At 46.4% G+C, this 17,095-nt stretch overlaps 1 protein-coding gene and 1 pseudogene across 1 annotated transcript in view; one reads left to right on the top strand and one right to left on the bottom strand.

Moving 5' to 3' along the window:
• The window catches only part of SLC14A2 (solute carrier family 14 member 2), a 402,581-nt gene that overhangs the window by 180,637 nt on the left and 204,849 nt on the right, over nucleotides 1–17,095 (bottom strand). The gene's annotated exons all lie outside the window — the stretch shown is intronic.
• On the top strand, nucleotides 14,577–14,958 carry LOC118980153 (60S ribosomal protein L23a-like; annotated as a pseudogene).

Genomic DNA, 17,095 nt, shown 5'->3' with positions numbered 1-17,095 from the left:
TCACCCCAACACTGTACCTTTTAAGTAATCCACTTTATCTTCCTCCAGGAGAGCTCATTCATATTGTGTGTTTTCCTTCTCCAAATTGTTCAGTGGTATCACTTTATGATTTGCAGGGGTGGAAAGAGTAATATTGAGGCCCCCAGAAGGAATAGAGTAGGAGTGACCTTTTATTACACATTTTGGAGAAATGCTAGGGAACCACTCAGCGTAACTGTCCATTAAGGTGGGTTTTAAGTTGTCTCAATCCTAGTGGCAGTTATTTATCATCCCTCCGCCCTGTGTCTAATAGCCATAGACGGAAATCGGTAACCCAGCCTGGGTGCAGTGTAGAAACTCACCTCCTTGGCTATCCGAATGGCCCAAGGGGTAGTGGGCATATTTTCCAAGCTCAGCCAGCTGGAGTCATTTCCTAGGAGTTTCAAAAAGCAGGGAGCCCTGGCTGGTGTAGCTCAGTGGATTGAGCGCGGGCCTGCGAACCAGAGGATCGCGGTTCGATTCCCAGTCAGGGCACATGCCTGGGTTGCAGGCGGGTTCCCTGCAGGCCAACTCCCAGCAGGGGACGCACAAAAGGCAACCATACATTGATGCTTCTCTCCCTCTCTCCTTCCCCTCTAAAGATAAATAAATAAATAAAATCTTTTAAAAAAAAAAGCAGGGGGAAGAGAGGGCCAACTTTCCCATCTGGCTATTAAACTGTCAGGAAAGGAAGCTTAGGGGCTGATGGTAAATCCTCTGCAACAGCCGATTTGAGGAAATGAGATAGCATCCACAGAAAAACGTAAATGAGGATTGAGGGATGGATGGTATGCAAATCCCCAGTTCTAGTTACTCGTGAGGCCAGGTCCCATCCCTGGTTTTCCAGGAGTTTGGCTACATATGCCTATAAATCACCCTTTATTGCTTAAGCCAGTTTAATGTGGTCATTACAACCAAGTGAGTCCCTGCTAATATAGCCATTTGGTCTGTGACTTCTCCCGTCACAGGTCCCAGATGCCCCTGTACTGTCCCTCAGCTGCCCAAGACCAGGTGTTTTTACATAGTTGTACTGGGGGCTCATTGGGGGTTGATTCTTGCTTGTTCTTGAACCCTAAATGTCCCTTCCAGATGGACACGGTCTCATCACTGGTAGATAAGGCACAAAATGCGTGTGTCCCTGCAAGAATTAGAGCTCCAAGAGGCAGGGAACTCTGCCTGCTTTGTTTGCTGCTGTGCCATCTGTCTGGATAGGGCCAGGCACAGAGTGGGAGCATGATGGGTATTTGTTGAATGAAAGAATCCGTGAGTGTCACCGTTCATTCATTCACAGCACCCTGCAGAGGGCTGAAGTGCCTATCTTTTTTTTGCTCAGAAGTCTTCAGTCACTGCCCCCACTACATCCTGAATTTAACCCTCTCCTCAGTCCAACCTCAACCTCAAAGTCTAGCTTTGTCTCTTATGGCTCCCTACCTGGTCAAAGAAACTCCTAGTATGAAGTAGAACCTGACTATGGCCTATTTCTGCAGCCTCCGTGACTTTGCTCAGGCAATTCCATCCCTCTGGAAGGCACTTTCTCCCTGTCCTTCACAACTTCACATTTTGAACTTATGCCATGTGGTGGGCCTGTCCCTCCCATCCAGAATGGATCTCACACTCTGCTGGGCCCTCATCAGCGTACACCTTTCAGCCTTCGGCCTTCACCTTTCACCACAGTGCTAGTGAGAGGTACATGCCATCTCTCCCCTAGTAATAGCTCCAGGCTCCCTGGGTGTAGCGCTCCCGTCTCTTTTTGTCTTTGTTCATTATCTTTTCCTTCTGTCTCCCTCTTCTCCACCACCCACCACCACACTTTCCAGTAACCAGGCCTTAGTAGAGTCTCACATAAAGTGGAAGTCTGGCGAATATCATCACGTGGTACAAGGCTCTGTCTGCATGAGTGCCAAACAGCAAACTCTGGCCCAATTGTGACAAGCCCGTGGAAGCCGCTTGCGTGGCTTCTCTGCAAAGTGGGGCTAACAAACTCTAGGCTTCGTCGGGGTATGGCTGGTAAAACACATGGCTTATGCTAAGGGCTCACTTAGCCGAATTCCTGGCACTAAATTAGGTGCTTGGTACCGTTGTCAGTGGCTGTTATTCATAGGTCTTAGGTACCTAGACAGCCGAGAGGACATTTTTCTTCCTGTTTCCCATCCATGGAGGCTTCTGACATTTACAACCTGACAATTACCTGCATTTCATACCTCGCCTGTGGCTTCCCACACACCTAACCCCTTCAAGGGTCAACCTCTCACCCTAGTCAGCCAAGCAGCCATTGGAGTCCACCCCTCACCAAGGCTGGCCCAGCGTCTGCGCCAGCAGAGGAGGGAAGGAAAGGTCAGCCCCACCTTGGACTTACCACCCATTCACTGCCCTGCCTGAGCCTGAAAGAGATGGGACAAAACCAGGGTGTGGGCTAAGCCTGACTGATTTCATTAAACGTCCTTTGCCACCAGGGTGGCTGACAATGAGGCCCGTGAGGAAATGGACCTGGTTTGGGTGCTTTCTTCTGTTTTCCCCTCTGCACACACATGCAGCAGCGTCTGGAAGCTGCTGTTTCTCTTGCCACACTCCAAATAGCTCCTGAGGTCAACGATGGCCAAAGCTCAAGGACAGAGAACACACGGTCTTTTCCTCTCCTTTTGTGTTCCCATTTCTATGTTTCTGGCTCTCTGCCCTCTGTCCCGGTCCACGAACTGGGTTGTCTTTTTTTCTCTTTCTTTTGCTCTGTGATCCCTACCTCTTTGTTTTCTGTTGTTTCTCTAGCTGCCCCTTCATTGTCTGTGTCTGCCTGTCTCCCTCATCTGATTCTCCCTTCTCTCCTCCTGTCCTCTGCCTTCTCCCCACCTCCTAATGCATTTTGGCTCCCAGCATTCCTTCTCATGGCCGTGATGCTGCAGCAGTGAACAGGGGACGGTCTATCTGTCAGACATAGGCTCCGCCAACCTCGACCACCTCTCTCCCACTGCTGGCCATTATCTGGAGGTTGGCATGGGGCCCGGAAACTGCCGAGCACACCGCCCCGTGGCTCAGGGCCTGCTCCTTCACGCCAGCCCCCTTGGAGGATGGTTTGGTGCCGTGCCCAGGATGTGACAACCTGCAAAGGTCACACACACTTCAAAAAAGATGGACTGTGTTACGAGTGGAATTGACATTGGGCAGACTTGCAAATGTCCCTCCAGACTTTCTAGCATTTCACAGAGGTGAGGAATGAGCAGCCAAAAATAGAAATTGTAAACTGCACACAGCACCGCCAACACACACACACACACACACACACACCCCTTAGTGTTGCATCCCTCCAAATTTAAAATTTTTTCCTTTTTAAAAAGGTAACATTTAAAACTACCTTACTTAAAATATTATAGCTAATTCACCCACACAACTCTACTGAAAATTGACACTGTACCTGGTATCTCTAGGCTGGGAACTGACCTTACATTTATAGAATGCTGTGCAGTTTGGTAAACTGAGTCACAGCTGTGACCTAACACTCTCTGTCACTCAGAAGTTAATAGGGTTTTAGAGCTGAACGGGACCTGTGAGGTGATTTAAACCCAGCCCTTCATTTTGGAGCTGGGAATTCTGAGGTCCTGAGAAGCTGACAAAATTACTCCAAGTTAGCCCATGGGTTGGTAGGATGGGCCAGGCAGGAACTCAGGTTTTTAAGCCACTGATAAAGTGCACCCCACTACCCCTGCTGGGTAGGCATGGTGAGACAACTCATCTTCCAGGAGAACATGTGACTTTCTGCCCAGGTCACTGGGTTGCTAGGTCTTAGAGTTCCAATGCTTTTTTGTAGCTCATTTATTTAAAATTATGTCCTTTCAGCCAGTCCGCTAATGTCACGAGGCATCGTGGTAATCAGAAATACTGAGAAAAGGGCGGGCAGGGCTGATTCCTTTATGCTGATTTGAGCCTTTTCATCTAGTGCTGTGCATGGAGGCTCTTTTCATCAATCCTGAAGCAAAACCCAGTCATGATGTGTTTACTCACGGTCAACAGCCTTCGGCTGAGGGCTGGATGCGTGTCATGTGTCCATGACATGCCAGGGTGCCCTGGACCTGCTGAGAGCATGGTGCTACGTCCCACATCCTCTCCCTCGGGCACCTTCATGACCTGGGGTTTAGTGATTTGCTAGCCACCAGCTTCATAATAGGGATTTACTGACATGCCCTGTGGTGCCACCTCAGTCCCATGCAGAAAAGCCCAGAGGAAATAGAAACAAGCAGTCAAAGAGGGTCATAGAACATTCTACAAACCTGACCATGACCAAATCATGGCCTTGCCTTTGGGTCAAGTGTAAAGTTGCAGATCGAATGGCCGTGGTTGTTCCCCATGGCCTTTAACAATACAATTCCCCTTTAACAATAAAAGCTGCCATTTGTTGAGCATCTACACTGCACCAGACACAGTTGGGGTCTTTGCTTGCACTGTCTCCCTGAGTCCTCACTGCCGCCCTGCAGAGTCAGGCCCGTCATTGCTGGCTGCTTCCCTAACGGAGGCTCAGGGAGGCCAAGGCTACAGGGCTGCCGGGTGGGGAAGCAGGTGTTGAATTCAGGCTTATTCACATTTTAAGTGTAGGATTGGGATTCAAATGTTAAGCCACCTGCTTCCAAAGCTTTTCCACCACACTGCTCTCAAGAAAGCACATGCTACCATTTCCAAAGCTTTCCTACTAAATAATTAAAACTCCAGAATGCTCCCAGTCCTTAAAGTGATACATTCCAATTACCCGGAACAGCCACTGAGGCAGAACAACCTCCCTGACCATCCTCTCCCTTGACTCCGTTTCAAACTGTCCATCTCCAGCCCTCAGGCTCTACTAGGCGATTCATGTCTCCTGCAAGGCGGTTTCATGAGGGAGCCCTAAAACTAGGGAATTGACTGCCCAGCTCGGTGGCCTGCCAGACCCTCGTCTGCTCAGAATGCAGGATGAGACCTGCCGAGGACTCCATGGACGCCAGGACCTGTTCCAGTGAGTCCGTGGACTCTAAAAGTCTGTGGCTTTGGTGAGGTTTTATTTTCCCTTTCGACGCGATTATAGGGGACGGCTGAATAGGAAATTCCCCGTAGTTCAACAGACTCCAGATTTATGGGGTAGTGTGAAAATATTTGCCCTGTGCTTGAAACTGCTGAAGAGGGAAAAAGAAATGTTGTTTTCTACGGATTTATGAAAACAGAAACATTGATTTGTTTTGCTTGGGGTTTGTCACTCTTTTAACGGTAACTCGATGTTTTCGGTGCTTTGAGAGAGCCGAGTCTTGCAGGTAAGACGAGAGTCTGGGGAAATTGGGCGGTTCGTTTCCAGCCCTTTCTCCTTCACCTTCTGCATCCCCCCGGTTTTCTTTTTAAGTCTCACCTGCAGTGGTCCCAGTGTCCCATGTGCCTGCACACTGTCCCAGAGAGGGAACAATCTAGCATTAATTCATAGCAATTACGAAGCACCGATGGATCACAATTCCTCTTGTCTCTTAGGAAATGCCAAAGATGAATAAATGCTGCTAACCTAAGTACACTCTTTATCTCACATGAGGTCATTTTAGGCACTTGTGAGAGAGATGAGTTCATGTAGAATTGGGAGGCCTTTCTGTTGCCCTGCGTGTTGTTACTCAGGCAATGGTGGGCTTTGCCTAAACGTGAGGCCGGCTCTGCCCACAAACGGGGGTTTTGCTTCAGAACTGCCTGTTCACAGGGCCAACATTACTTGAGACACTTTGATCTCGAATATCTGTGTGAGGCTTCCTAGCAGAGTTGAGGGATAGGTCCCACGGTCAAAAACACATTAGACTAGGTCCTCAAAAAAAAAAAAAAGAAGGATTAGTCCAGTGCCACCAAAGGATGGCTGAAAATACTGCTCCTAGCAGGGAGGGAGAAGGAGAAATACAATCCTCATTATAAATTGCTCAATTACCGCCAAGCTAGGCGACTCCTGGAGATGACCCTGTCACCCAGATTCACTCTCACATTCTCCAATGTCCCTTAATGCAAAAAAGCATCTCTGAGAAGTGGCCACAGTAATCCCCTCCCAGTGAAATTTCCCCCAAGCAATAAAAACTTCTAGCCAATTCCGATTTACCTCTGCACATTTGCTCAGCAACCATGAGCCACTGGGACCAGCAGGTTGTCAGTGCTGGGAATAATAAGAAACAGAACAACTTGGGAAGGGTGGAGCAGGAAATAGAAAATAAGGGCAACGTGAGTGGAAGAGAGGGGTGTGCTTTTGGGGCCAGAAAAGATGGATGGGGGAAATAATGGAGGACTTGGATGCCCCTGTGAGGAAGGCAGGAGGTGAAATCTGCTAGGAAGGATCAAGGCAGGTGCCTAGAGCCTTGACACTATAGGAAAAGGTTTGAGAAACATTCATTTGGCCTCCAAATAAATGAAATAAAAGTGAGCCAAAGCCTTTTCTCTCTCCAGCTCCCAAGTCACACAGTGAGACCCAGGAGACAGGAGACAATAAAATCTTAAAGACACCCAAGGATCAATCCCACACATTCCAAATGCTTCTTAGAGTGAGTGTTTTCTGCAACAAAGCAAAATGAATTTACAAGTATTTCATTAAAGCTGCAGGGAGGGAAGTTTCTCGGGAGGGAGGGATGGTAAATGCAATTAATAGCACAGAACTCATTGGTAACCATTATTACTAGTTTAAGACATGTAAAATGTTATTAATATTTTCTTTATTCATGTATAATCTCAGTTGTTGGTTTGCATCAACTTCCTTAAGGCTTTCTTAGCTTTTTTTTTTAATAGCCTAGACTTTCCAGTTCTATTTTCCCCTAAGTTGGAACTTTCTCAAGGGAAAATTTTATTGTGTGGGGGTTTTAGGGAGAGTCAGGAAGGTCCCTGAATCACAAATTCTGGGCTGGCCTTACCCTGAGGTGGAGTGAGCAACCCTGATATGAACAGCTGGGTTCAATACCCCAACAGAAAGACTTCAGTTGGGGGGTACAGCATGGAGGCCGTGGTGGGGAGAACAGGTGAAGAGTCAGTGTGTGGTTTGCAGGGTGCCCTCACAGAGGATTCTCAGCCATGCCCTTCTCCTGTGTGCTTGTCTCTGATGGCTGCCTGAAATGCGCTGTGTGGACATCATCACTGGGTTAAGGAAACATTATTTCCTGTCTGATGAGAATATGGTTGAGAAGGTAATAGATCACTGATGTCTTCGTGCACATGGCCTCCCAATCCTTCAGAACCCAATGGCTCTATCAGAACAGTTTTGGGTATTAAAGGAAGTTGGAAGAATATAGAATACAGAGCCCTGAACTAGTGACCAGATATGGTAGACTTGGGTGTGAGCACAGGAGGGCACTGGGGCCAATGGGAAACAGCTGAGGGTGAGAGGAAAGAGACACAGTAAGGGGACGCTAAAGATGCTGGGGGCTGAATGCAACCATCTCCAGGTCTCTGCTGAATTCTCCAAGTTCAGTAATCTTATAGCTGAGGCAGGGGAGGTCTTTACCACACCTTCATAGTCCTTCTAGTGGGGAGCTTTTCCCTAAAAGTCATGATCAAAGCCACCCCCTGAAATGAGAGAGGTCATGGTGTGAGAGCTTCTAGCTTCCAAATCTAGTCCCCAAATATCAGAACTGGAAGGGACTGTGCATTCCTTGATTCCTGCATGTTTTCTGGGCAGCCTTCTACCAAGTGCAGGGTGAGGCTCCCGGGAATAGAATGTTGCAAGTTGTGGTCCTGGCCCTCCACGTGCTTCCAGTTCAGCCACTCACCTCCCTGTTTTCTCAGTTGAGGGACAGGAGGCCCAGGTGGGAGGTGACACACAAAGTCACACAGCTTGATTGAGGTGGAGACGACACACTGGGTATCACAAGATGGTCCTCTGTGTGGCCATGTGGGAAGTTCCCCAAAAGAAAAATAAAATCTCTCCGAAGAAGAGAGGTGAAGACATCATGAGGGCAGAGCGTTTACCCCTCTCTAGAGCCCCTGGAAGTCAAATACACTGAAGTCCTGTGAAGGTGTGGACGGTGCTCAGAGAATGTGTGGTCACTGGCACCACTTCCCTGTGGAGCTTGGGAGAGGGCTGCCCTAGGGAGGTGAATGGCAGGCTAGCTCCTCCCACCGAGCTGGTACTCCGTTCACTGCTGGGTGGAGTTTGCTGATCACTCTTATAGAATCACTTAGCTGACCTGCTGCACTGACAAACTGAGAGCTCTCCAAAAATCAACCCGTGTCCAGAACCAGGGGCCGTGGATGGCCCTCCCATCTCGGTTCTTCCTCCACTATATGGAGAGCACCTCATCCCATGTGTCCTGTTTTACTGTCGTATGTACCCCAAGGTATAGTTTTCTGTAGCACAGCATCTTCACTTGCACTGAATGTTTTGTAGGTTTTCGAATTTTACCAGAACTATGCAAGGTCATGAGACAGTGTCCTTTCACTCACCACCCAGATTTCTGGTGACATAACTTTACCCTGATGCTGCTGTCACACCTCCGCAAGCTTGCGAGGGCGCTGGGCTCAGAGACTGTCCTGTGGCATGTACAGGTGCTCTTGGGCAAGTTAAAAATCTCTCTGCGTTGCAGCTTATTATTCCACCAAAAAAAGGAGGCTGGCCTAGAAATATTGTAAGCTTTCTTCCAGTTCTAACTTAATCCCCCCATGTGGGACCGGCTGAGGTGTGGTTGAATTCAGAGCATGGCTAGTTAATCATTTCAAACACAATACCAGGAAGAGAAGACAGCCATTTTGTTGGGGAGGGAAATGAAGAGATTTGGTGGTGGTGGTGGGGGGGGCGCTGCCGCAGTCCAAAGGGAAGGGCTTCTCTCTTCCTCAGAGTCACCCCCTGACTGTGGTTCCCTACCCAGAAGCCGCAGGCCACCCTGGGTTTTGCTATGATGCCAATTCCCCTTTCCTAATGTTCCGGGAAGAACATTTCATGGAACACAAATCACTGGTCCTTCATCCTATGACAGCAAATGGAGACTAATGATCGAAACTGGGACTTAAGAGATGCTTTTACATTAGTGCCTGTTGCGGCAGATTTGTTCCAGAAAGCTCCTCTGGGCTGCTCAGTCCCCAGCCTGAAGGCTTCACCAGGGGACTGTAGGAGGGCAGAGGATAGGGCAGTAGAGCCTCCCCCAGGCCAGGATTTCTTCTGCAGACATCTCCTTTTACGGCTGAAGCCTTAAGTCCCCAGAGTAGGCTCTCTAGAGCTTCCTCACACCCAGAGCAAACCCCAAATGCTGCATTAACTCCTTAGCATGTTTCTCAACCCCGTTCTCTCAGGGGAGCTTGTACACGCTTGTCCTCAGCTCCCCTGCCACCTCTCCTGGGGGCTTTCAATTCCTAATCCTCAGCTCCCCATTGGATAACATGGGAATCCAGGACAATCCTCCTCCTCCCACCACCCAGGAAGTAGCTACTTTCACTACCTCCACCTTACAGATGGGAAAATGGAGGCAGAGTGAAGGAAAGAGACTTGGCCAAGGTCACACAGATGGGAAGTATCAAAGCCAGAGCTGGAACCCTGGCAATCCAGCTCCCCAGACTGTGCTCTTGACCACGTGCCTCTTCTGTCAATCACAATTTCCTGGTCCCCAGGAGCAAGCTGCCACCCAGTGATTCTCTCTAGTCTCCTGTTTTCACCGAATGCTCCTAGGATTCTAGAAGCTTCCCAACAACCTCTGGGCCTCAGAGGCAAACCAGGCCACTTTCATTAAACTCCCTTTGCCCCCAGAGTTGCCAGTGGTGAAGCCCCATGAGGAAATGGAACGAGCTGGTGCTTTCTTTTCTTTTCCACTCTGCATGTGTATGAAGTTGACTTTGGAGGCCCCGCATGGGGGCAGGGAGAGAGGAGGCCCCTGTTGTTCTTTTGTAATCCACCATTAATGATGCTGCATCTCGGATGGTGTAGTGAGGCATTTGGGTACTATTGTCCAGCAAATCCGTGGAATAAGGACTACTGCAATTTATTTTATCCTACTGATCCAGTTTTAAATAACAACCAATTTTACTTGATAGCTGAATCTGAGGCTTGCAAATATGAAATATGTGGGATAAAAAACCTCTTTGGTTATTGCAAAGTACTGTGCAAGAAATGCTTTGTTATGACTTATTAATATTCAACTTTTACCCAAAGTAGAATTGATTTTTTAAAATTTGTATTCATGTGTGCTCCCTAATTGGGGGGAGTGCCTGGAAGCCCTGTCTCCAGGTCCCTGCATCTCATGAGTCCTGCAGGCTCGGGCTCCATGAAGGCTCCATCCCTTCAGGCACGTCTTGGCTGAAATAATAAGGCACTTCCTCACATTCTCCCAACCCCACTGCCCACCTTGCATTTATTCCAAGGCTGTCTTTACCTCAGCTTTGAAAATCTGCAACAGCCCTGCAGCTGGGAAGCGAGTGTATCATTTGGCTTCTTGCCCAGAAAATAAGATGCTTCAAAAAGGTCATCAAAAAAAAAAAAGTCTCTTGGGGAAGAAAAGAAAAAAAAAAACAACAACCCTTCTCTCTCAAGGTTAATTGAGTGGAAGGTGAACTTTCATCACATGCTGTCCCTTTGTGAAAGCTGCACACCTTTAAATATCTGGAGAGGGCAACTCGCAGGAGACTGGGCTGGATGCACCTCGGGGACACAGTGTTCTCCAGAGCTGACCCCCTGCCCCAAGTCTGTGGACAGTGACTCCACCAGGGAGCAGCAGATGGGAGTGTGCAGACACACAGCCACCGTACACAGAACCCAGGCCTTTGTGGGACACAGAGGAGCGCAGTCTGCACACTGGGCCTCAGGGAGCTTTTGGTCTTTGCGGGTGAAAGGAAGCCAATGGCCTGGATGGCATGAATCAGAGACAGCAGTGTGTCTGTGATGCTGACTCTGTAGGTGGTGTGTGCTCAGGCCTGGTTAGAAATGATGGGCTGTAGATGGTGCTTTTGGAAGTCTGACTTACTCAAAGCCTTGTAAAGAGGCCTTGCCACTTGCCTCTTACTGGGCCTAGACCTGAGGTCCTACCTGGGATAATTTTACCTACCACGGGACATTTGGTAATAACTGGGGATGTTTTGGTTATTACAACTCTGAAGGGGTACTACTGGTATCAAGTAGATAGAGACCAAGGACGCTGCTAAACATCCGATCATGCACAGGTTAATGTTCTCTCTCTCTCTCACACACACACTTTAAAGAATTTTCCAGTCCTAAATGTCACTAGTGCCAGTGTGGGGAAACCTTACCTGAAACTAGCTCCCACCACCCGTATCTCATCCACCTAGCTTCCTCTTTCCTTCACTTTATTTAGTTGTTTGCTCAAAGCCACCGTATCAGAAATCCCTTACATGACCATCAACTATCTACTAAAACCCCTGTATCTCACTCCATCACTCTTTTCCCCACCCCCCTGATTTATTTTTTCCACAGTTCTCATCCTTGTGTGATGTATGTATGTGTATATATGTCAGTATTCGCTAATTGCCTTCCCCCACTAGCATGGAAGTTCCATGACAGCAAGGACATTGTCTCTTTTGTTCCCTACTTGATTCTCAATATGTACAATAGAGGGACAGAATAGATGCTCACTAAATATTCGGTGAGTTAATGGATGAATGGATGCTATTCCCTAGCAGCTGTGTGACCTTGGACCTCACTTGACTACACTAGTATCATTAAGATTCAACATAAAAAAAGAAAGCTGAGGATTGGAATGTTTCTGCGGGTCTTTTCAGCTTCAGGCTTTTTTGATTCTGCAAGAAGGTGAAACTTGGGAATTTTGGATGATTAAGAAGGCAGGCTGTAGTAAGGGAGCATCCTGAAGGCCGAGTGTCTGTGATGGACTGTTTACCTGGGTAGCAGATGCATTAAACAAGGAAAACAGCGCAAGATCAGGGTCCCACCAAGTACCCATTGAGTGGCAGCTACTATGATGTATGCAGATTTCAGGGCCAGTATTAGGGTGAGGCACGTGAGGTACTAGCCTCAGGCACAAAATCGAAGGAGGTGCCAAAACCTCAGTCATCAAGATAAATAGAATTTTAATGCAATGTTTTTAAAATGAAAATTAGTATAAAAATCCATAATGAGTGAAACATCAAGATCTTAACTAAAGACGAGATCAGTGTTACTGTTTTTACTTCTGTTTCAGGCTCCAGTGTAGCTTAGCACAGCACTGCCATGGACCAGTCTTTATTTAAAGTTTTGATACATTGCTCATATTGATATTTTTGCATTAATTTTGATTGTGAGAATGTTGCATTTAAGTATGATTTGTCTTGTATTCTAAGCCTTTCATCATCTTCTTAAATGTTGGGCTTGAGGCAATGCTTAGGCCCAGCCTGATATGGGATTGCTGAAGAGTAATGGGCGTGTCCAGAGTCAGGGAAGAGCTCTTGACATCCATCCCCAAAGAGAAGAAAACAGGGTGAGAGGGAGCTTTTGGGACAGCTGGTGGAAACTTAGAACTTGGGACTGAACTAGAGGGATCTGATTCCAAGTGAATAGGAAAATAATCCCCACTGTAGGAGACTGTAGGTCCTTGTTTACTTGGGCCAGTCCTGGCTGCACCCATGTCTTAGTCTAGTGATTAATAATTCTTCCATTTTCTCTTTGAGCCGTCCAGGTTTGGCCCATAAGTACACCATCACCCTGGGCTGGGTTGCCTTCCAAGCAATTGCTGCAGAGGACTTCTCTTGACCATTGCACAGGAGAAAGATGCTGCCCTTCATTTGAGACCTGATCTCTGATGATGTTGAATGCTGCTGGAAGAATTCCTCAGACCCATCCCAGACCTTAGCTAGCTTCATAGCTCTTACTCCTTGCCCTGTAGCCATTTTTCACATGTCTGACCTTGCCCTTGTCTTGTCAGACTCTTAGCTCCTCATGGCCTTGGCTTGTGACCCTGCTGCCAGCACCATAGAGCAGTTGTCCAGGGAACAACACTCACAAAGCAGTATGGTGTTTTTCTAGTTTGTGGTGCTGAAGAGAAAAATGTAAGAAAAAAAATCAATACATGACATTCATACCAATTTAAAAAAAAACCCCTTATTTCTATATCATTATCTTAAACTTTGGTACCTTTTCTGTTGTATTGTCTTGACTTAAAATGCATGTATGCACTAAGATGCAAGGTACTGAGCCAGAAATACCAAATTCCCATCTCATTAACACATGGTGTGGACTACTATGGTGGGTTTAGTATGTAGTATGTAAAATCAAACAATAAAGAAGTATTGAAACCAAAAGAAGGGCATGGACCCTTCGATGATTATAAAAATGTACTTGGTGTCTTTCTCTAATGCATTTGTTTTTCATCATCATCATACATAGACTGGACTGTTAGTGTCTCAGACCCTCGGCTACAACCTTTACAGGTACTACCTCTTTTAACTTTATCCTGATATAAACAGTAGACGATTTTACCTACAATTTAGAGATAAACAAACTGAGGCCTAGAGGGAACAGGTTGCCCAAATTCACAAAGCTGGTAAATGGCAGGCCTGGGATTCAAACCCAGGTTTCTCTGAGTCTAAACTCTCAGCCAGACCCAAGCACTGTCTTGCTTCCCATCAATGGGCAACAAGTAGCCAAGGACACCTTTTACATGTGGTGCCAGGGATATCTCTACAGCTGCCTTCCTTTTATGTTGGGGAAGAGGGGACACACACACATACACGTGTATACATGTATACCACACATATGTGCACACCACACACACATGTGTGCATATATATGTGTGTATATGTATGCCGCATATATATGTGTACCATATATGTGTGTGTATACATGTGTACAACCATTTATTTATTTATTTAACTGAGGTTTGACTTGCTTAATGAGCAAATAGGTAAATGAGGAGGTAATTATTCATGTAACCAGCAAAATGATCTTTCAACATAGACTGTATTTGATTCATTGAGTACTTTATTGATGACTCATGATCTTTAAAATCTCTGATAGGAAAGAAGCTTAGGAGTCATCTGATCTAAATTTCTGACTATTGAATTGAGAGGCCAAGAAACTTCAGCAAAAATGGTTTATTGGAGTGTAATTGTGGATATAGGAACACTACCTCTAAGGTGACTTTGTGAACATGAATAGGAAGGAAGCATTCACTGACCTCAGTCTGGTTATTTATCTATTTTTCAAATTGACTTCCATGAGTCCTTTTTGTGAAGATGGTGCCCAAAGTGAAGAAGGAAGCCCCTGCCCCTCCCAAAGCTGAAGCCAAGGCAAAGGCTTTGAAGGCAAAGAAAGCAGTGCTAAAAGGTGTCCACAGACACACAAAAAAGATGTTCTGCATGTTGCCCACCTTCCAGAGGCCTAAGACACTGTGGATCCAAAGGCAGCCTAAAGATCTTTGGAAGAATGCCCCCAGGAGAAACAAGCTTGAACACTGCGCCNGCTTAGGAGTCATCTGATCTAAATTTCTGACTATTGAATTGAGAGGCCAAGAAACTTCAGCAAAAATGGTTTATTGGAGTGTAATTGTGGATATAGGAACACTACCTCTAAGGTGACTTTGTGAACATGAATAGGAAGGAAGCATTCACTGACCTCAGTCTGGTTATTTATCTATTTTTCAAATTGACTTTCATGAGTCCTTTTCGTGAAGATGGTGCCCAAAGTGGAGAAGGAAGCCCCTGCCCCTCCCAAAGCTGAAGCCAAGGCAAAGGCTTTGAAGGCAAAGAAAGCAGTGCTAAAAGGTGTCCACACACACACACAAAAGATGTTCTGCATGTTGCTCACCTTCCGGAGGCCTAAGACACTGTGGCTCCAAAGGCAGCCTAAAGATCTTTGGAAGAATGCCCCCAGGAGAAACAAGCTTGAACACTGCGCCATCATCAAGTTCCCCCTGACTACCAAGCTCAGCCTTGAAGAAGAGTGAAGACAACCATACACTTGTGTTCATTGTGGGTGTCAAGGCCAACAAGCATGAGATCAAACAGGCCGTGAGGAAGCTTTATGACATTGATGTGGCCAAGGTCACATCCTGATCAGTTTGAAATCATCTAAACTGAGTCCAGCGGGCTAATTCTAAAGATAAAAAATTTATACTAAAAATAAAAACAAATTGACTTTCATGTCCAATTTGGGCAGTAAATACATTTTATTTCAACCCTTCTTCCCTTCCTTTCTGTAGTCCAAATCCTACCTGTTCTTCAAATCCTAATTTAATCCTTAGATTTTTCCATGGAATTTTCCCAATGGTTGGGTAGTTATTGTTCCTTCTCCTGAACTTCTATTGCTCTCAGTTTTCACCATGGCTCTTAGTACTTGATTACTAGATTGCTTTCTAGTAGTTTTATCCTTTCAAACTGATTGCATGAAGAACTCAGAGAGTGTATCTTCAACTTTTTGCTTCCCCAGAACCCCCTCACTTAGAGATTGGCTTTGTAGCAGGTACTTTCAGAGACCTGCCCATACTCCATTGACCTTTCTTTCACTGGCCTCCATCTAACTTACAATGGCCAGAATATGCATTTCTGTGCCTGAAGGATCTCTCTCCTTCACCCTCAATAGGAGAAAGCTTGCTTTTCATGTATTTGGCAGGTCAGAGTGTCAAAGAATGATCACCCTTATTAGCATCCCTCAAAACTTTGACTCTTGGAAGTGGGTGTATCAATACTTCAGCATCCTCACCCCTTGACATGGTTTTTTGTACCATTTCCTAGAGGTACCTCAAGAGTTAGGCTCCAATGGCCCNATTGCATGAAGAACTCAGAGAGTGTATCTTCAACTTTTTGCTTCCCCAAAACCCCCTCACTTAGAGATTGGCTTTGTAGCAGGTACTTTCAGAGACCTGCCCATACTCCATTGACCTTTCTTTCACTGGCCTCCATCTAACTTACAATGGCCAGAATATGCATTTCTGTGCCTGAAGGATCTCTCTCCTTCACCCTCAATAGGAGAAAGCTTGCTTTTCATGTATTTGGCAGGTCAGAATGTCAAAGAATGATCACCCTTATTAGCATCCCTCAAAACTTTGACTCTTGGAAGTGGGTGTATCAATACTTCAGCATCCTCACCCCTTGACATGGTTCTTTTGTACCATTTCCTAGAGTTTCCTCAAGAGTTAGGCTCCAATGGCCCACAGTAGTATGTGCCTAAATGAATGATGCAACCTTTAATCACTGCCTTTTCTCTCCTGTGTGTTCCTGCAATTCCCAGCTTAATGCTTTGCATTCACACCTTTATCTCAGGGTTGGCTTCTGGAGGACCTCAAACTAAGGTGCCATTGAGGATACAGTCAATATTGACTTGATTGGATGATTTACTGACTACCAGTTCATCATCTTGCCAATGTAGGGACTATGTATTTTCTGTTTAGAGGACATGATGCTCTCCTCCCATGGTACTCATGCAATCCTAGTTGAATGGAACAATGATGATGGGTAACGGTCCCACCCCTGGTTCATCTGTTTCTGTTCACTACTCTGTATTTCTGATCCCTTATTGACTTTGGTAAGTAGTAAAGAGCAAGCAGAATTATGTCAAATCTCTATTACCCCTCTCCCATCCCTGCTGAGACCAGCTGCATATGATCTTCAAGTTGTATTGTCTCCACACTGATTATCTCCTGACAAGGCCAAACAACAATGTTGACCCTGGGTTACGACTAAAGCAGAGACCCCTTTCCTTTGGAAACACAAAAAGGATGGGAAAATGCACAAAAGTAAGATGTTTCCTAACAAGGCCATGACGAGTTTATAGAAAAATAAAACATCAAAGATCAGATGAGCCTAGATCAGCAGTTTGGGCCTCTTCCCCAACCAGCAGAGCACGTGCTCTCTGACTCCGTCTTGGAGTGATTTCCAACTTTGTGACTCACAGCTGCAGCCAAGCCGAGCATGTCCAATAATGCTATTTGTTCTCCACTTTAAAAAAAAAGCTGGGGAAATATATAAATGGCTCACAGGAGAAGGGGGCATTAGCAGCCAGTCAGTCTGACCATAGTGAGACAGGCAGATGGTGTGTGGGACCGACGCCAGCGGGGTGTTTCCATAAGTGATCGTGTATCTCCTCTCTGTGCCCCAGCACTCTGCTTGATTAAGAGGTCAGGAGCAGGCTGCCACAGCATGAGGCCAGAGCACACATGATATACAGTCAACCTGTCGGTCGCCTAGAAACAGC

This window comes from Sturnira hondurensis, unplaced genomic scaffold (genome assembly GCF_014824575.4).
Source record: "Sturnira hondurensis isolate 20B ecotype Veracruz unplaced genomic scaffold, ASM1482457v3 Scaffold0001872, whole genome shotgun sequence".
Classification (NCBI taxonomy): Eukaryota; Metazoa; Chordata; class Mammalia; order Chiroptera; family Phyllostomidae; genus Sturnira; species Sturnira hondurensis.
This window is presented reverse-complemented; position numbering and strand designations above follow the sequence as displayed.